This window comes from Neovison vison, chromosome 5, assembly GCF_020171115.1.
Source record: "Neovison vison isolate M4711 chromosome 5, ASM_NN_V1, whole genome shotgun sequence".
In the NCBI taxonomy this organism is placed as follows: Eukaryota; Metazoa; Chordata; class Mammalia; order Carnivora; family Mustelidae; genus Neogale; species Neogale vison.
Genome location: NC_058095.1, coordinates 23,652,181 through 23,672,502, shown reverse-complemented (window position 1 = coordinate 23,672,502; position 20,322 = coordinate 23,652,181). Strand labels below are relative to the sequence as shown.

Below are 20,322 nucleotides of genomic sequence, written 5' to 3'. Positions count from 1 at the left end.
GGCATGGAAGATATTAGAGAAACCCTCTCCAGAGATATAAAAGCCCTTTCTGGAGAAATAAAAGAACTAAAATCTAACCAAGTTGAAATAAAAAAAGCTATTAATGAAGTTCAATAAAAAATGGAGGCTCTCACTGCTAGGATAAATGAGGCAGAAGAAAGAATTAGCGATATAGAAGACCAAATGACAGAGAATAAAGAAGCTGAGCAAAAGAGGGACAAACAGCTACTGGACCATGAGGGGAGAATTCGAGAGATAAGTGACACCATAAGACGAAACAACATTAGAATAATTGGGATTCCAGAAGAAGAAGAAAGAGAGAGGGGAGCAGAAGGTATACTGGAGAGAATTATTGGGGAGAATTTCTCCAATATGGCAAAGGGAACGAGTATCAAAATTCAGGAGGTTCAGAGAACGCCCCTCAAAATCAATAAGAATAGGCCCACACCCCGTCACCTAATAGTAAAATTTACAAGCCTTTGTGACAAAGAGAAAATCCTGAAAGCAGCCCAGGAAAAGAAGTCTGTAACATACAATGGTGAAAGTATTAGATTGGCAGCTGAATTATCCACAGAGACCTGGCAGGCCAGAAAGAGCTGGCATGACATTTTCAGAGCACTAAACGAGAAAAACATGCAGCCAAGAATACTATATCCAGCTAGGCTATCATTGAAAATAGAAGGAGAGATTAAAAGCTTCCAGGACAAACAAAAACTGAAAGAATTTGCAAACACCAAACCAGCTCTACAGGAAATACTGAAAGGGGTCCTCTAAGCAAAGAGAGAGCCTACAAGTGGTAGATCAGAAAGGAACAGAGACAATATACAGTAACAGTCACCTTACAGGCAATACAATGGCACTAAAATCATATCTCTCAATAGTTACCCTGAATGTTAATGGGCTAAATGCCCCAATCAAAAGACACAGGGTATCAGAATGGATAAAAAAACAAAACCCATCTATATGTTGCCTCCAAGAAACTCATTTTAAACCTGAAGACACCTCCAGACTTAAAGTGAGGGGGTGGAAAAGAATTTACCATGCTAATGGACATCAGAAAAAAGCAGGAGTGGCAATCCTTATATCAGATCAATTAGATTTTAAGCCAAAGACTATAATAAGAGATGAGGAAGGACACTATATCATACTCAAAGGGTCTGTCCAACAAGAAGATCTAACAATTTTAAATATCTATGCCCCCAACGTGGGCACAGCCAACTATATAAACCAATTAATAACAAAATCAAAGAAACACATCAACAATAATACAATAATAGTAGGGGACTTTAACACTCCCCTCACTGAAATGGACAGATCATCCAAGCAAAAGATCAACAGGGAAATAAAGGCCTTAAATGATACACTGGATAAGATGGACATCACAGATATATTCAGAACATTTCATCCCAAAGCAACAGAATACACATTCTTCTCTAGTGCAAACCATAAGATACCTAGGAACATTCTCCAGAATAGATCACATCCTCGGTCCTAAATCAGGACTCAACCGGTATCAAAAGATTGGGATCCTTCCCTGCATATTTTCAGACCACAATGCTCTGAAGCTAGAACTCAACCACAAGAGGAAGTTCGGAAAGAACACAAATACATGGAGACTAAACTACATCCTTTTAAAGAATGAATGGGTCAACCGGGAAATTAAAGAAGAACTGAAAAAAATCATGGAAACAAATGATAATGAAAATACAACGGTTCAAAATCTGTGGGACACAACAAAGGCAGTCCTGAGAGGAAAATATATAGCGGTACAAGCTTTTCTCAAGAAACAAGAAAGGTCTCAGGTACACAACCTAACCCTACCCCTAAAGGAGCTGGAGAAAGAACAAGAAAGAAACCCTAAGCCCAGAAGGAGAAGAGAAATCATAAAGATCAGAGCAGAAATCAATGAAATAGAAACCAAAAAAACAATAGAACAAATCAACCAAACTAGGAGCTGGTTCTTTGAAAGAATTAATAAAATTGATAAACCCTTGGCCAGACTTATCAAAAAGAAAAGAGAAAGGACCCAAATAAATAAAATCATGAATGAAAGAGGAGAGATCACAACTAACACCAAAGAAATACAAACTATTATAAGAACATACTATGAGCAACTCTACGCCAACAAATTTGACAATCTGGAAGAAATGGATGCATTCCTAGAAACATATAAACTACCAAAATTGAACCAGGAAGAAATAGAAAGCCTGAACAGACCCATAACCAGTAAGGAGATTGAAACAGTCATCAAAAATCTCCAAACAAACAAAAGCCCAGGGCCAGACGGCTTCCCGGGGGAATTCTACCAAACATTTAAAGAGGAACTAATTCCTATTCTCCTGAAACTGTTCCAAAAAATAGAAATGGAAGGAAAACTCCCAAACTCATTTTATGAGGCCAGCATCACCTTGATCCCAAAACCAGACAAGGATCCCATCAAAAAAGAGAGCTATAGACCAATATCCTTGATGAACACAGATGCAAAAATTCTCACCAAAATACTAGCCAATAGGATTCAACAGTACATTAAAAGGATTATTCACCACGACCAAGTGGGATTTATTCCAGGGCTGCAAGGTTGGTTCAACATCCGCAAATCAGTCAATGTGATACAACACATCAATAAAAGAAAGAACAAGAACCATATGATACTCTCAATAGATGCTGAAAAAGCATTTGACAAAGTACAGCATCCCTTCCTGATCAAAACCCTTCAAAGTGTAGGGATAGAGGGCACATACCTCAATATCATCAAAGCCATCTATGAAAAACCCACCGCAAATATCATTCTCAATGGAGAAAAACTGAAAGCTTTTCCACTAAGGTCAGGAACACGGCAGGGATGTCCATTATCACCACTGCTATTCAATATAGTACTAGAAGTCCTAGCCTCAGCAATCAGACAACAAAAGGAAATTAAAGGCATCCAAATCGGCAAAGAAGAAGTCAAATTATCACTCTTTGCAGATGATATGATACTCTATGTGGAAAACCCAAAAGACTCCACTCCAAAACTGCTAGAACTTATACAGGAATTCAGTAAAGTGTCAGGATATAAGATCAATGCACAGAAATCAGTTGCACTTCTCTACACCAACAACAAGACAGAAGGAAGAGAAATTAAGGAGTCAATCCCATTTACAATTGCACCCCAAACCATAAGATACCTAGGAATAAACCTAACCAAAGAGGCTAAGAATCTATACTCAGAAAACTATAAAGTACTCATGAAAGAAATTGAGGAAGACACAAAGAAATGGAAAAATGTTCCATGCTCCTGGATTGGAAGAATAAATATTGTGAAAATGTCTATGCTACCTAAAGCAATCTACACATTTAATGCAATTCCTATCAAAGTACCATCCATCTTTTTCAAAGAAATGGAACAAATAATTTTAAAATTTATATGGAACCAGAAAAGACCTCGAATAGCCAAAGGGATATTGAAAAACAAAGCCAAAGTTGGTGGCATCACAATTCCGGACTTCAAGCTCTATTACAAAGCTGTCATCACCAAGACAGCATGGTACTGGCACAAAAACAGACACATAGACCAATGGAACAGAATAGAGAGCCCAGAAATAGACCCTCAACTCTATGGTCAACTAATCTTCGACAAAGCAGGAAAGAATGTCCAATGGAAAAAAGACAGCCTCTTCAATAAATGGTGTTGGGAAAATTGGACAGCCACGTGCAGAAAAATGAAATTGGACCATTTCCTTACACCACACACAAAAATAGATTTAAAATGGATTAAGGACCTCAATGTGAGAAAGGAATCCATCAAAATCCTTGAGGAGAACACAGGCAGCAACCTCTTCGACCTCAGCCGCAGCAACATCTTCCTAGGAACATCGCCAAAGGCAAGGGAAGCAAGGGCAAAAATGAACTTTTGGGATTTCATCAAAATCAAAAGCTTTTGCACAGCAAAGGAAACAGTGAACAAAATCAAAAGACAACTGACAGAATGGGAGAAGATATTTGCAAACGACATATCAGATAAAGGACTAGTGTCCAAAATCTATAAAGAACTTAACAAACTCAACACCCAAAGAACAAATAATCCAATCAAGAAATGGGCAGAGGACATGAACAGACGTTTCTGCCAAGAAGACATCCAGATGGCCAACAGACACATGAGAAAGTGCTCCGTATCACTCGGCATCAGGGAAATACAAATCAAAACCACAATGAGATATCACCTCACACCAGTCAGAGTGGCTAAAATCAACAAGTCAGGAAATGACAGATGCTGGCGAGGATGCGGAGAAAGGGGAACCCTCCTACACTGTTGGTGAGAATGCAAGCTGGTGCAACCACTCTGGAAAACAGCATGGAGGTTCCTCAAAATGTTGAAAATAGAACTGCCCTATGACCCAGCAATTGCACTACTGGGAATTTACCCTAAAGATACAAACGTAGTGATCCAAAGGGGCACGTGCACCCGAATGTTTATAGCAGCAATGTCCACAATAGCCAAACTATGGAAAGAACCTAGGTGTCCATCAACAGATGAATGGATCAAGAAGATGTGGTATATATACACAATGGAATACTATGCAGCCATCAAAAGAAACGAAATCTTGCCATTTGCGACAACATGGATGGAACTAGAGCGTATCATGCTTAGCGAAATAAGTCAAGCGGAGAAAGACAACTATCATATGATCTCCCTGATATGAGGGAGTGGTGATGCAACATGGGGGCTTAAGTGGGTAAGAGAAGAATCCATGAAACAAGATGGGATAGGGAGGGAGACAAACCATAAGTGACTCTTAACCTCACGAAACAAACTGTGGGTTGCTGGGGGGAGGGGGGTTGGGAGAAGGGGTGAAGGTTATGGACATTGGGGAGAGTATGTGCTTTTGGGTAAATTGGAAGGGGAGATGAACCATGAGAGACTATGGACTCTGAAAAACAGTCTGAGGGGTTTGAAGTGGCGGGGGGGTGGGAGGTTGGGGTACCAGGTGGTGGGTATTATAGAGGGCACAGCTTGCATGGAGCACTGGTTGTGGTGAAAAAATAATGAATATTGTTTTTCTGAAAATAAATAAATTGGAAAAAAAAATAAAAAATAAAAAATAAATAAAAAATTACCATATGCTGGGGTGTCTGAGTGGCTGAGCAGGTTAAGCCTCTGCCTTCAGCTCAGTTCATGACCCCAGAGTCCTGGGATCGAGCCCTGCATCAGGCTCTCTCCTCAGGAGGGAGCCTGCTTTCCTCTCTCTCTCTGCCTGTCTCTCTGCCTACTTGTGTGATCTCTGCCCATCAAATAAATAAAATCTTAAAAAAAAAAAATTACCACATGCTAAAAAAAAAAAAAATTACCACATGCTGAGGAGCTTAAAATAACAGAAAGCTATTCCCTCACAGTTCACGAGGCTGGAAGTCTGAAATTGGGGTGCCCAAAGGGGTGGTTGCTTCTGGGACTCTGAGGGAGAACCTGCTCCAGGCCTCTCTCCCAGCTGCTGGTGGTGGCTGTCAGCCCTTGGTGTTCCTTGGCTGGTAGACTAATCACTCTAATCTCTGCCTTTGTTTTCACATGGCGTTGTCCTCCATGTGTCTCTCTGCACTTCTATGAGTTCAGCAGTCATTGGTTTTAGGATCCAACCTAATCCACCCTCCTCTGAACTAACACATCTGCAAGGATCCTATTCCCATATAATGTTCAAATCCTGAGGCTCTGGGTGGATGTGAATTCTGAGGAGGCCCTCAACACATTACACTTACCTTATAGTACTGTCATGGAGACCAGTAGCGCAGAGTACATGGCCCATGATAGATGTTCATGTGTGTTTTCTTTCTTCATTCCTGGTCCTAGGGACAGAGTGCAGTGCTAGATTAATTGATAAGATTGTAAGGCCCCGGTTGAATCTTGGGGGAATGGTGATGTGGGGGGTGGATGAGTCCAATTGGGGACGATTGGGAAGAAGTTCTGTTTACTTATTTTTTTTTTTAAATCACAAGTAGATGGAGAGGCAGGCAGAGAGAGAGAGAGGGAAGCAGGCTCCCCGCCGAGCAGAGAGCCCGATGCGGGACCCGATCCCAGGACCCCGAGATCACGACCCGAGCTGAAGGCAGCGGCTTAACCCACTAAGCCACCCAGGGGCCCCAAGAAGTTCTGTTTAAAGCTCTCAGGTGTTCTGGAAGGTTAGGTTGGATGTTCTAGGGTACAGGTCCCCCAGGGAACTGGTGATGTCCTAGGGCCTTGTTACTTAATCCTGGTCCTCATCTTACTAGATGTCTCAGTGGCATTTGACACTTGTCATTTCCTTGGCTTCTCTGATACTACGGCCCCTTGGTTTTCATCTGCCTTCTGAGACTCTGCATCCTCTGGCCCAAGATGGTGAGGAGGATGCAGTTGGTCCTTTTCTCCAGCCAGCAGGGAGCAGACCTGGGGTGGTAACCACACCATCTTCATCTCCCTAACCACCTCATAATTCCTCTTTTCACGGATGAGGAAACTGCTGGAGAATATTCCACCTAGATGTCCCATGGATATCTCCTGTTAAATGTACCCAATCCTGTTGCATCTCCTCCCAGAGGCCTTGTAAACCCACCTCTGTTGCCCCTGCCCACCCATGCCCACCTGGCCAGCCTCCTCCTCCGCAGCTTCACTCTGCAACCCAACCTCCAGGATGGTGATTTAGAATACACATAACATGAAATTGACCATCTTCACAATTTTTAGAAAAGATTTCTTTATTATTTATTTAAAAGCAAGAGAGTGTGAGTTGGGGATGGGCAGAGTGAGAAGGAAGGAGAATCATCAAGGAGACTCCTCGCTGAGTGCAGAGCCCAACATGGGGCTTGATCTCAGGACCCTGAGATCATGGCCTTGCCAAAACCAAGAGCCAGCCACTTTACCGACTGAGAAACCCAGGTGCGCCATTGTAAAAGTATGATTATTTTTAATTTAAAGATTTTATTTATTTATTTGACAGACAGAGATCACAAGTAGGCAGAGAGAGAAGAAGGGAAGGAGGCTCCCTGCTGAGCAGAGAGCCCAATGTGGGGCTTCATCCAAGAACTCTGGGATCATGACCTGGGTTGCAGGCAGAGGCTTTAACCCACTAAGCCACCCAAGTGCCCCCAATGTGATTTTTTTAATATGAAATATAATTTTTAAACGTCTGCTTTTGTGGCATTAATTACATCCACAATGTTGTGCAACCATCGGCACTATTTCCGGAACATTTTCATTACCCCAAACAGAAACTCTTTGACAGTGAACTCCCCATTCTCCTCCCTCTCTGCCCCTCATCAACTTTCTGTCTCTATAGGGCTGCCTGTCATCATTTTATGTCCATGAATCATATGTGGCCTTTTAATGTCTGGTTTTTCTCTCAGCATAATGTTTTCAGTGTTTTCAGAGTTCTCCCGTGCTGTGGCACGAGTCAGTGCTTCCTTTTTTGTCAAGATTCTATCACATGGATATACTGACTCTGCTTATCTACTGCTTAAAAATCTGTTGATTTTTAATAATCTTTTAATTGAAAGCTAACGTCTCCTCTGGCCACCATCTCCAAATTTCATCCTCTTCCTGGAGGTAGTCAATTTGGTGTGTTTCGTTCCAGAACATTTGCTGTTGTCTTTAAATACAAATATGTGGACATCACGGTGTAGCATCATGTGGTTTTTTCCACAGCATTTTGAGTGTGATCTTTTCCCAAAGGCAAAATATATTTGTGTTACTCCCCTGCTGAATGCCCTTCAGAGGCTGCCTCTTGCCAACCCAGCCTGAGATAGAGGGAAAAAATGCATCTTGCATCCTAGTCATGGGAACTCATCCCCAGAAAGTGGGATTCCCCTTCCATGTGCCTGGCTATCTCTTGTGGCTGTCACATGCTTCCAGCTGCAAGTAGTGGGATATCCGACTTACACAGAGGTAAAGTTGTTCTATCCCGTGACAGAGTCCACAGGCAGGAAGGGTGGGCACCTCACATGTGTCTCTTCTCTGAAACTGTTTCCGATATCTCCCCTTCCCCAGGTGTGGCTGACCGCCTAAAAAGGCTTTATTCTTTGCTTTTTCCTTTTCTTTTCTTTTTTCTAAGATTTTATTTATTTATTTATTTATTTTCCAATTTATTTATTTTCAGAAAAACAGTATTCATTATTTTTTCACCACACCCAGTGCTCCATGCAAGCTGTGCCCTCTATAATACCCACCACCTGGTACCCCAACCTCCCACCCCCCCGCCACTTCAAACTTATTTATTTATTTGACAAAGTAGAGAGCACAGTAGGCAGAGAGCGGGGGTGGGGGGGTGGGGAGAGCAGACTCCCTGCCGAGCAGGTAGCCTGATGTGGGGCTCCATCCCAGGATGCTGGGATCATGACCCGAGCTGAAGGCTTAACTGACTGAGCTACCCAGGTGGCTTCTTTGCTTTTCTCTTGCTTATAAAGCTGTCTCCTTGACTAGACTAGGGGTGACTCTGGCAGTGATTTTTTTTTCTATTTAATTGCAAAGTAAAGTTCATCTGGGATTAACAATCCCATATGTCAATATGAGTTTTATGATATAGTAAATGATGACTTTGGGACCCAGAAAAAGTTACTTGGTTTTAGAATTAATATTCACTTTATTAAAGCAATAAACTAAGAACCATAGCTTTCCCTTAAGTTTTTTTTTTAAAGATTTTATTTATTCATTTGACAGAGAGAGATCACAAGTAAGCAGAGAGGCAGGCAGAGAGAGAGGAAGGGAAGCAGGCTCCCTGCCAAGCAGAGAGCCCGATGCGGAACTCGATCCCAGGATCCTGAGATCATAAGTTATTTAACTTATAAATCTTACTCCTTTTATAAATCTAGCATATTTTTATAATTGCCTTTAAGGGGGTTTTGATTAATGTTTGGCCCAACTCACAAATTTGATTATTAATTCCTTTTAAACATTTTTTTAAAGATTTTATTTATTTATTTGACAAATCACAAGTAGGCAGAGAGGCAGGCAGAGAGAGAGAGAGAGAGAGGAGAAAGCAGGCTCCCGCTGAGCAGAGAGCCCAACGCGGGGCTCGATCCCAGGATGACCTGATCATGACCTGAGCCGAAGGCAGAGCCTTTAACCCACTGAGCCACCCAGGTACCTCCCCTTTAAACATTTTTAAACTGCACTTAGAAATTTAATATATTTGGTTTTATCTCTAAGTTCTTTAGTAGTCTGATTAAAAAATAAACCCTTCACCCATACTTAGAGAATTCTTATAAATATAATAAATTAGGCATAACTATGGCAAATCTTAGGTTCTCATAAGTATTCTAATATTGTTTATAAACCAGTGTGATTTGAATGTAAAATCACAAGTCTGAATCAATGATAGGCTTTAAATTAGAGTCACAAATTTAATCCATCAGAGACTCTGATATGTTAAATTCTTTTAAATATCACCCATTCCTAAGCAAAATAAACAGATTCTCTTCCCACCAATATCTTTACAGAACAGGCCCAGCTGACATCATTGGCTCTCTGTTTAATTCTGGAAAGCCACAGGGATAAGATGCTTTTCCCCACTAAGGACATCACGGTGTCATTCACAGCAATGTTAGGACTGCCTTCTCTCAAGTGATTTTGGGGGCTAATTCCCAGGGGGATGAAGTCTTCTCCAGTGACAGAGAATAAGCCAGGGCCTCAGTTGGGGCACAGACTTGGTCCCAGCCAGTTGGAGCACTGGAGTGACCTCTGAGGCCTGCTGATATTTCCTGTAACAAGGGGTCTGCAATGAAAAACAATGCAGAACCACCTGCCCGTGGTCCTGGATTAGGACATCCTACCACCTTGCCTTCAGTCCCCTGTCCCCCGTGCTGCCACTCAAACACATCACTCACAGCCTTGCTTCTGTTGTTTCTCTGGCTCACTTATATATTTATATATCTCACTTAATTCTGCATTTATTTCTATATTCATATATCTCACTTAATTCTGTTTAATTTCAGTATGTGACAAGGTTTTTCCTGCTTCATAGGGTTCTACAGTCTTGGCAGTGACACGGTATTGTAGTGAATGAGGGAAGAAAAAGTGAGTCCTTCCTTACCCAGACACATCTCCAGAGTCACCCTTGTTTAGTTTAGAATCTGTTCCTCTAGACTCTTCCTTGCACAGAAATGTGTACACTCTCTCTCCCTCATGCAGGATGAAGCTAACTACACTGTTTGGCAATTTGCTTTTTTCACAAAATTTTGGTCACCTTCCCAAATTGACCTTATTCTTTTTTTTATGATTTGTTTTAGTTATTTTACAGAGAGAGAGAAAGAGAGAGAGACCATAAGTAGGCAGAGCAACAGGCAGAGGGAGAGGGAGAAGCATGCTCTCCACTGAGCAGGGAGCCTGATACAGGACTTGATCCCAGGACCTGAGCTGGAGGCAGCCCCTTAACCATCTGAGCCACCCAGGCACCCTGCCTCAATCTTTTTGCAAGTAGCCTAGTTTTTCATTATATGGTTATGGCTTTTTAACAGTTCCCACATCCGTGGATATTTGTGTTTCGAGGTTTTTTTGCTATTAAAGCAGTGCCATGATGCAATGGAATACTATGCAGCCATCAAAAGAAACGAAATCTTGCCATTTGCGACAACATGGATGGAACTAGAGCGTATCATGCTTAGCGAAATAAGTCAAGCGGAGAAAGACAACTATCATATGATCTCCCTGATATGAGGGAGTGGTGATGCAACATGGGGGCTTAAGTGGGTAGGAGAAGAATCCATGAAACAAGATGGGATAGGGAGGGAGACAAACCATAAGTGACTCTTAATCTCACGAAACAAACTGTGGGTTGCTGGGGGGAGGGGTGTTGGGAGAAGGGGGGTAGGGTTATGGACATTGGGGAGGGTATGTGCTTTTGGGTAAATTGGAAGGGGAGATGAACCATGAGAGACTATGGACTCTGAAAAACAATCTGAGGGGTTTGAAGTGGCGGGGGGGGTGGGAGGTTGGGGTACCAGGTGGTGGGTATTATAGAGGCACATCTTGCATGGAGCACTGGGTGTGGTGAAAAAATAATGAATACTGTTTTTCTGAAAATAAATAAATTGGAAAAAAAAATAAATAAAAAAAAAATAAAGCAGTGCCATGATGAACATGATTTTATATTTATCTCTATTTAATTTCACTATTATTTTTCTGGGAAAAAAGCTGTAAAAGAGGAATTGTTGGGTCCTAGGGTGTGTGCATTTAAAATTTTGACAGATGCAGCTAAGTTGCTGTCTAGAAAGCCTGTGCTTATCTTCATTCCCACTTAGGTGGGAGGGCGCTCGTTTTCCTGAGAACTGGGGTAATGACCTAGGCATCTTTTTTTTCCTTATTTCTGTCCTTCATGCCTGGCACAGAATCAGCGCTCGATAGTGGGTGACAGTCGACTTCATGAAGAGAACAAACAGCACCTTTGCATAATGCAGAGTTAGTTTTATTATTTTTTAAAATGAGGTAAAATTCACATAAGGTAAAATTCGCTATTGTGAAGCCTGAGATTCAGTGGCATTGAGCATGTTTACAATGTTATGCCATCGCCACTTGTATCTCGTTCCAACTGCTGTTTTAAAGTCATCTCTATGCCCAACGTGGGGCTGGAACCCACAAACCCAAGGTCAGGAGTCACATGCTCCACCAGCTGACCCCGCTGGGTGCCCCTAGTTCCAAAACCCCAAAAGGAAAACCTAAAGCCATCAGTAATCCCTCCCATTCCCCCTGACAGCCACTGACATGCCAGTCCGTCCCTGTGGGTTTTCTAATTCTGGACTCTTCATCTCAATTAACTCGAACAATGTGAGGTATTTGTGTCAGGCTTCTCTACTTCATGTGATGTTGTGATGGGTCCACCCCTGATACAGCCGGGGTCCATGCTTCCTTTCTTTGTATGGCTGCATTGCAGTCTGTTGTATGGATGGACCACATTTGTTTCCCCTATAGCTTTTGAAGTGAGTCCCTCCGGGGAGCAAGGCAGACCTCCGCAAATGGGTGTTCCCTGGTCCTGTTTTGCAGTACTCCTGTGCACACAAAATTTGACAGCTGCCTAGAAGGCAACGGCATCGGGACCATAACCATCACCTGGGATGCCAAATATCTGGCAACCATCTCCGATGCTAAAATCCAGGTATGGTGCAGGTGGAGGCAGCCTCAGTAGGCTGGCCAGCCTGTCAAGTGGGTCCTGGTGAGCAGCTCTGCTTGGGCCACGTGGTGATGTGATGCTCTCAGGGAAGGACCAGACCCCATGGCCCCTCACTGGGGGTTCTTTTCCTGGGGTTTAGCTCATGGTGTCATGTTCCGGGGCCAAAGTTACATGGCTACCACGAGAGGTGTCAGGTTTGTCAACAGCCTTCAGGAATCTTCTCATTCTCCATTTGCTGTCACTCACAGAAAGTTTGCATGTGGAGGTGGACCTTAGCCGTGGAAATGCCAGCATATACCCTCAACCTCCCCAAAGAGTATGGTGTTCAGGTGAGCTCAGTTTGAGTGTGCAAAGCTATGTCTACAGTCACACCGAGCCCAAGTCCAAACCTACTTTTGGTTTTGCTGGCGTTCAGTTATGGTACACTAGCGCTTGTAAAAAAACAAAAAACAAAACAGAACAAAACTGCTGTGTCCTTGATCTCATTTTAATCTTCTTGATAGTGAACAATATTTTTTTGAGCATGTATTATGTGCCAGGTTCTGCTAAGTTTGTTACAGCAAGTATCTCCCGCAGTCCATGCAAACGTGCTGGGAAGGAGTTCTTTAGTAACGCAATGGACTGCTACTGTTAAGTACTAGGTAATTTGTCTGAAGTCACGGGCCAGCAGTCTTTCCTGTTCTAGAGATGCTCTTAACTGCTCCTGAGACCCAGAAATTATTAGTCTCAGTTTGCTTGAAGCGACTTGCCAAGGACACCCACCAAGTCTACTCTTCTGTTCTATGTCATCGTACTCATCCTTGCACCCTTCACTCACCACACGGCTGCTTGGTCCCTACGATGCGCCAGACACTGTGCAAAGTGCTCACTTGGGTGCAGGACCCAGAACCCAGTCAAAGGGCCTGGATGACTGGGCTCAGCTGGGCACATGTCATGCTGCAGCTTCATGTCCGTGTCTCTCCTTCTGTCCCCCCACTGTCCCTCTAGGTCTCTGCAAAAAATTTCCTCACAGCTTTTATAAGCTGAGCTGATACAGTAGCCACCGGCCATAACAAGTTTTTTTGTCACTGCAAGAAACTGCGCTGGAACATTTTAGAGCTTGCATTGAATCTGTGGATTGCTCTGGGCAGTTGTCCTCTTAATAAGCCGTGAGCACAGCAGTGCCTGTGTGGCTCAGTGGGTTAAAGTCTCTGAGCTTCTGCTCAAGTTATGATCCCAGGGTCCTGGGATCGAGCCCTGCATCAGGCTCTCTGCTCAGTAGGGAGCCTGCTTCCCCCTGCCCCCTCTCTGCCTGCCTCTCTGCCTACTTGTGATCTCTGTCTGGAATAAGAAGGCAGAGCATGTCCCCACCGGACTCAGCTAGGAACATGTGCACAGGGAGAGTCAGGTTTTTGCCACTCCGCATTTGCTCATGTCTCCAAACCATCATGAAAGGGCCACAAGGGTTGATTTGGGGGTTATAAATTTTAGCGAGTAGGTGAGTTTGCAAATACAGAACCCACAAGCCATGACAATGCCTTGTATGGAAGTAGAGCAGCTTTTAGGAAGAACTTGATGCCCTCCCTTGACCAGTTATTGTTTTTCTGACCCTCCTGTGCTCAGGGTAGAAGAGGTGAGCCCTAGGGTCTTCTCTGTGTTGTTAGAGAAGGGGGCAGCAAACTTGCTGTATCACGTGACAAATGAAGGTGTTTCTTTGATTGATTCATTCGCTGTACATTCATTGTGGGGCTCCACTCACCACTCTGGGTTCTTTCTACAATTTGTCTCCAAGACATTGCCTAAGAAAGATGGCTCTCGTGCTTTATTTTATGTAGCACAGATTTCATGAGGTGTCAGGGTCATGTCTGTGTACAGTACTTAATTTCTACTGATGGGAAAATAGTTTATGGGAAAGGCTTATAGTTATAAGACTGGGATAATTAGGGGCGCCTGGGTGGCTCAGTGGGTTAAGCTACTGCCTTTGGCTCGGGTCATGATCTCAGGGTCCCTGAGACCCTGAGATCTCAGGGTCCTCAGCAGGGAGCCTGCTTCTCTCTCTCTCTCTCTCTCTCTCTCTCTCTGCCTGCCTCTCTGCCTACTTGTGATCTCTCTTTGTCACATAAATAAAATCTTTTAAAAAATTATAAAAAAAGACTGGGATAATTATTCTGTGATATCTTACAACTGGAGCATGCTTTTGCACAAGACAGACTTTAGTTTCTTTTATCAGTCTCTGAAACCTTGGTAAGAGAAGTTGAACAGGTATAAACAAGTGGTTAAACACTTTTTCATTTGCTTGAAGCAAACAGTTTAATAAACCCTGTACACAGCCCTTCACTTGCTCCTAGCAAACCTTCAGAGGTTCAGAACGGCCTGCACCATGGCAATTCATGGGGAAGAGATTTCCTAGTGATTGGTTTTTTGATTTTATCTTTTTTTCCTACTGCAAATCAATGTAATATTATCAAATATGCTATACTGACAAATGCTTTGTTTTATATTTATCACCAACGTAATGTGTAATCTGTCTTCTGAAATGCAGACCTTCAACAAGCTCATTGAAAAGTTTAGCCAGTCAGTCTTTCATTTGAATTTAACACAAATACTTTCCACAACAATGTAAGGGAAGCTGGTTTCTGGGACATCCACCGCCCACCATAGCCTACCTCCACCTCTGTGGACTTTCCTCATCAAACCTTGTAAATTAGTTCATTTTCAGAAAGAGGGCATCACTGTGCTCACTACAGTTGATTTGTAATTAACTTAATAAAAAAGCCGCTATCAGTGATTACCAAAGTATATTATAAACCTTTTGGATGTATATACATATTTTGTATATGCAGTGAATACTTCTGGAGAAAATCCTTATTAACTGGGAATGTTGGTGCCTCTGAGGAAAAGAACAGAGAAGCGGGATCAAAGGTGGGGGTGGCTTCACCTCTTCTTATGATCTCATTTGTACTAACTGGTTTGCTTTTTTTTTTTTAAGTTATTTTTATAAACATATAATGCATTATTAACCCCAGGGGTACAGGTTTGTGAATCACCAGGTTTACACACTTCCCAGCACTCACCATAACACATACCCTCCCCAATGTCCGAAACCCCACCACCCTCTCCCTCCCCCTTCCCCCCAGCAACTCTTAGTTTGTTTTGTGAGATTAAGAGTCTCTTATGGTTTGTCTCCCTCCCGATCCCATCTTGTGTCATTTATTCTTTCCTACTCTCCAAACCCCCTATGTTGCATCTCCACTTCCTCATGTTGGGGAGATTATATAAGAGTTGTCTTTTTCCAACTGATTTATTTCGCTAAGCATAATACCCTCTAGTTCCATCCATGTCGTCGCAAATTGCAAGAATTCATTTCTTTTGATGGCTGCATAGTATTCCATTGTGTATATATACCACATCTTCTTTATCCATTCATCTGTTGATGGATATCTAGGTTCTTTCCATAGTTTGGCTATTGTGGACATTGCTGCTTTAAAAATTTGGGTGCACGTGCCCCTTCGGATCACTACGTTTGTATCTTTTTTTTTTTTTTTAGATTTTATTTATTTATTTGACAGAGAGAAATCACAAGTAGATGGAGAGGCAGGCAGAGAGAGAGAGGGAAGCAGGCTCCCTGCTGAGCAGAGAGCCCGATGCGGGACTCGATCCCAGGACCCGAGATCATGACCTGAGCCGAAGGCAGCGGCTTAACCCACTGAGCCACCCAGGCGCCCCACTACGTTTGTATCTTTAGGGTAAATACCCAGTAGTGCAATTGCTGGGTCATAGGGTAGCACTATCTTCCACTTTTTGAGCAACCTCCATGCTGTTTTCCAGAGCAGTTGCACCAGCATGTATTCCCACCAACAGTGTAGAAGGGTTCCCCTTTCTCTGCATCCTTGCCAGCATCTGTCATTTCCTGACTTGTTCATTTTAGCCATCCTGACTGGTATGAGGTGGTATCTCATTGTGGTTTTGATTTGTATTTCCCTGATGCCGAGTGATGTGGAGCACTCTTTCATGTGTCTGTTGGCCATCTGGATGTATTCTTTGAGGAAATGTCTGTTCATGTCTTCTGCCCATTTCTTGATTGGATTATTTGTTCTTTGGGTGTTGAGTTTGATGAACTCTTTATAGATTTTGGATACTAGCCCTTTACCTGATATGTCATTTGCAAATATCTTCTCCCATTCTGTCAGTTGTCTTTTGGTTTTGTTAACTGTTTACTTTGCTGTGCAAAAGCTTTTGATCTTGATGAAATCCCAATAGTTCATTTTTGCCTTTGCTTCCCTTGCCTTTGGCGATGTTCCTGGGAAGAAGTTGCTGTGGCTGAGGTCGAAGAGGTTGCTGCCTGTGTTCTCCTCAAGGATTTTGATGGATTCCTTTCTCACACTGATGTCCTTCATCCATTTTTAGTCTATTTTCGTGTGTGATATAGGGAAATGGTCCAGTTTCATTTTTCTGCATGGGGCTGTCCCATTTCCCTAATACCATTTGTTGCAGAGGCTGTCTTTTTTCCATTGGACATTCTTTCCTGTTTTGTCAAAGATTAGTTGGCCATAGAGTTGAGGGTCTATTTCTGGGCTCTCTATTCTGTTCCATTGGTCTATGTGTCTGTTTTTGTGCCAGTACCATACTGTCTTGATGATGACAGCTTTGTTACAGAGCTTGAAGTCTGGAATGGTGATGCCCCCAACTTTGGTTTTCTTTTTCAATATTCCTTTGGCTATTCAAAGTCTTTTCTGGTTCCATATAAATTTCAGGATTATTTGTTCCATTTCTTTGAAAAAAATGGATGCGATTTTGACAGGGATTTCATTAAATGTGTATATTGCTTTCGGTAGCATAGACATTTTCACAATATTTGTTATTCCACTCCATGAGCATGGAACATTTTTCCATTTCTTTATGTCTTCCTCAATTTCTTTCATGGGTTCTTTATAGTTTTCTGAGTATAGATCCTTGCCTCTTTGGTTCGGTTAGTTCCTAGGTATCTTATGGTTTTGGGTACAATTGTAAATGGGATTGACTTCTTAATTTCTCTTTCTTCTGTCTTGTTGTTGGTGTAAAGAAATGTAACTGATTTCTGTGCATTGATTTTATATCCTGACACTTTACTGAATTCCTGTACAAGTTCTAGCAGATTTGGGGTGGAATCTTTGGGTTTTCCACATATAGTATCATATCATCTGCAAAGAGTGATAGTTTGACTTCTTCTTTGCTGATTGGGATGCCTTTAATTTCTTTTTGTTGTCTGATGCCTGAGGCTAGGACTTCTAGTATTATGTTGAATAGGAGTGGTGATAATGGATATCCCTGCCATGTTCCTGACCTTAACAGAAAAGTTGTCAGTTTTTCTCCATTGAGAATGATATTTGCAGTGGGTTTATGCTTTGATGATATTGAAGTATGTGCCCTCCATCCCTACACTTCGAAGATTTGATCAGGAAGGGATGCTGTACTTTGTCAAATGCTTTTTCAGCATCTATTGAGAGTATCATATGGTTCTTGTTCTTTCTTTTATTAATGTATTGTATCACATTGGTTGATTTGTGGATGTCGAACCGACCTTGCAGCCCTGGAATAAATCCCACTTGGTCGTGGTGAATAATCCTATTGGCTAGTATTTTGGTGAGAATTTTCACATCTCTGTTCATCAAGGATATTGGTCTGTAATTCTCTTTTTTGATGGAATCCTTGTCTAGTTTTGGGATGAAGGTGATGCTGGCCTCATAAAATGAGTTTGGAAGTTTTCCTTCCATTTCTTTTTTTTTTTTTTTTTTTTTTTAGAACAGTTTCAGGAAGTCGAAATTAATTCTTCTTTAAATATTTGGTAGAATTTCCCTGGGAAGCTTTCTGGCCCTGGGCTCTTGTTTGTTTGGAGATTTTTGATGACTGTTTCAATCTCCTTATGGTTATGGGTCTGTTCAGGTTTACTATTTCTTCCTGGTTCGGTTGTGATAGTTTCTATGTCTCTAGGAATGCATCCATTTCTTCCAGATTGTCAAATTTGCTGGCATAGAATTGCTCATAATATGTTCTTATAATTGTTTGTATATCTTTGGTGTTGGTTGTGATCCCTCCTCTTTAATTCATGATTTCATTTATTTGGGTCCTTTCTCTTTTCTTTTTGATATGTCTGGCCAGGGTTTTATCAATCTTATTAATTCTTTCAAAGAACCACCTCCTAGTTTCGTTGATTTGTTCTATTGCTTTTCTGGTTTCTATTTCATTGATTTCTGCTCTGATCTTTATGATTTCTCTTCTCCTGATGGGTTTAGGCTTTCTCTGCTGTTCTTTCTCCAGCTCCTTTAAGTGTAGGGTTAGGTTGTTCATTGGAGAACTTTCTTGTTTCTTGAGAAAGTCTTGTATCACTATATAGTTTCCTCTCAAAACTGCCTTTGCTGTGTCGCACAGATTTTGAACCATTGTGTTTTCATTATCATTTGTTTCCATGAGTTTTTTCAATTCTCCTTTAATTTCCTGGTTGACTCATTCATTCTTTAGAAGGATGCTCTTTAGTCTCCATGTATTTGGGTTCTTTCCAAATTTCCTCTTGTGATTGAATTCTAGCTTCAGAGAAGTGGTCTGAAAATATGCAGGGAATGACTCCAATCTTCTGATACCAGTTGAGACCTGATGTATGGCCCAGGATGTCATCTATTCTGGAGAATGTTCCATGTGCACTAGAGAAGAATGTGTATTCTGTTGCTTTGGGATGGAATGTTCTGAATATATTTGTGATATCTATCTGGTCCAGTGTGTCATTAAAGCCTTTATTTCCTTGTTGATCTTTTGCTTGGATGATCTTCCCATAGTGAGGGGAGTGTTAAAGTCCCCTACTATTTTTGTATTATGGTCGATGTGTTTCTTTGATTTTGTTCTTAACTGGTTTATATAGTTGGCTGCTCCCACATTGGGGGCATAGATATTTAAAATTGTTAGAACTTCTTGTTGGACAGACCCTTTGAGTATGATATAGTGTCCTTCCTCATCTCTTATTATAGTCTTTGGCTTAAAATCTAATTGGTCTGATATAAGGATTGCCACCCCAGCTTTCTTTTGATGCCCATTAGCATGTTAAATTGTTTTCCACCCCCTCACTTTAAATCTGGAGGTGACTTTGGGTCTAAAATAAGTTTCTCGTAGACAACCTATTGATTTTTTTTTTTTTATCCATTCTGATACCCTGTGTCTTTTGATTGGGGCATTTAGCCCATTAACATTCAGGGTAACTATTGAGAGATATGAATTTAATGCCATTATATTGCCTCTATGGTGACTGTTACTATATATTGTCTGTGTTCCTTTCTGGTCTACTATTTTTAGGCTCTCTCATTGCTTAGAGGACCCCTTTCAATATTTTCTGTAGAACTGGTTTGGTGTTTACAAATTCTTTGTTTTTGTTTATCCTGGAAGGTTTTTATCTCTCCTTCTATTTTCAATGAGAGCCTATCTGGATATAGGATTCTTGGCTTCATGTTTTTGTCATTTAGTGCTCTGAATATATCATGCAAGTTCTTTCTGGCCTGCCTGGCCTCTGTCAATAAGTCTGCTGCCAATCTAATGTTTTTACCATTGTATGTTACAGACTTCTTGTCCCGTGATGCTTTAAGGATTTTCTCTTTGTCGCTAAGACTTGTAAATTTTACTATTAGATGACAAGGTGTGGACCTATTCTTACTGATTTTGAGGGGGTTTCTCTGCACCTCCTGGATTTTGATGCTTTTTCCCTTTGCCATATTAGGGAAATTCTCTACAATAATTCTCTCCAATATACCTTCTGCTCCCCTCTCTCTTCTGAAATTCCAATTATTCTGACATTGTTTCATCTTACAGTATCACTTATCTCTCGATTTCTCCCCTCGTGGTCCAGTAGTTGTTTGTCTCTTTTTTGCTCAGCTTCTTTATTCTCTGTCATTTGGTCTTCTATATCACTAATTCTCTCTTCTGCCTCATTTATCTTAGCAGTGAGAGCCTCCATTTTTTTATTGCACCTCATTAACAGCTTTTTTAATTTCAACTTGGTTAGATTTTAGTTTTTTTATTTCTCCAGAAAGGGCTTTTATTTCTCCAGACAGGGTTTCTCTAATATCTTCCATGCCTTTTTCCTTGAGAATCATCATTCTGAACTCTAGATCTGACATATTACCAATGTCCGTATTGTTTAGGTCCCTAGCCTTCGGTACTGCCTCTTGTTCTTTTGTGTGTGTGTGTGTGTGTGTGTGTGTGGTGAGTTTTTCTGTTT

The 20,322-nt window shown here is 41.6% G+C and overlaps 1 pseudogene; it reads left to right on the top strand.

Annotated features, from left to right (window-relative positions):
- LOC122907334 overlaps positions 1–20,322 on the top strand; it is a 32,707-nt pseudogene that overhangs the window by 9,365 nt on the left and 3,020 nt on the right.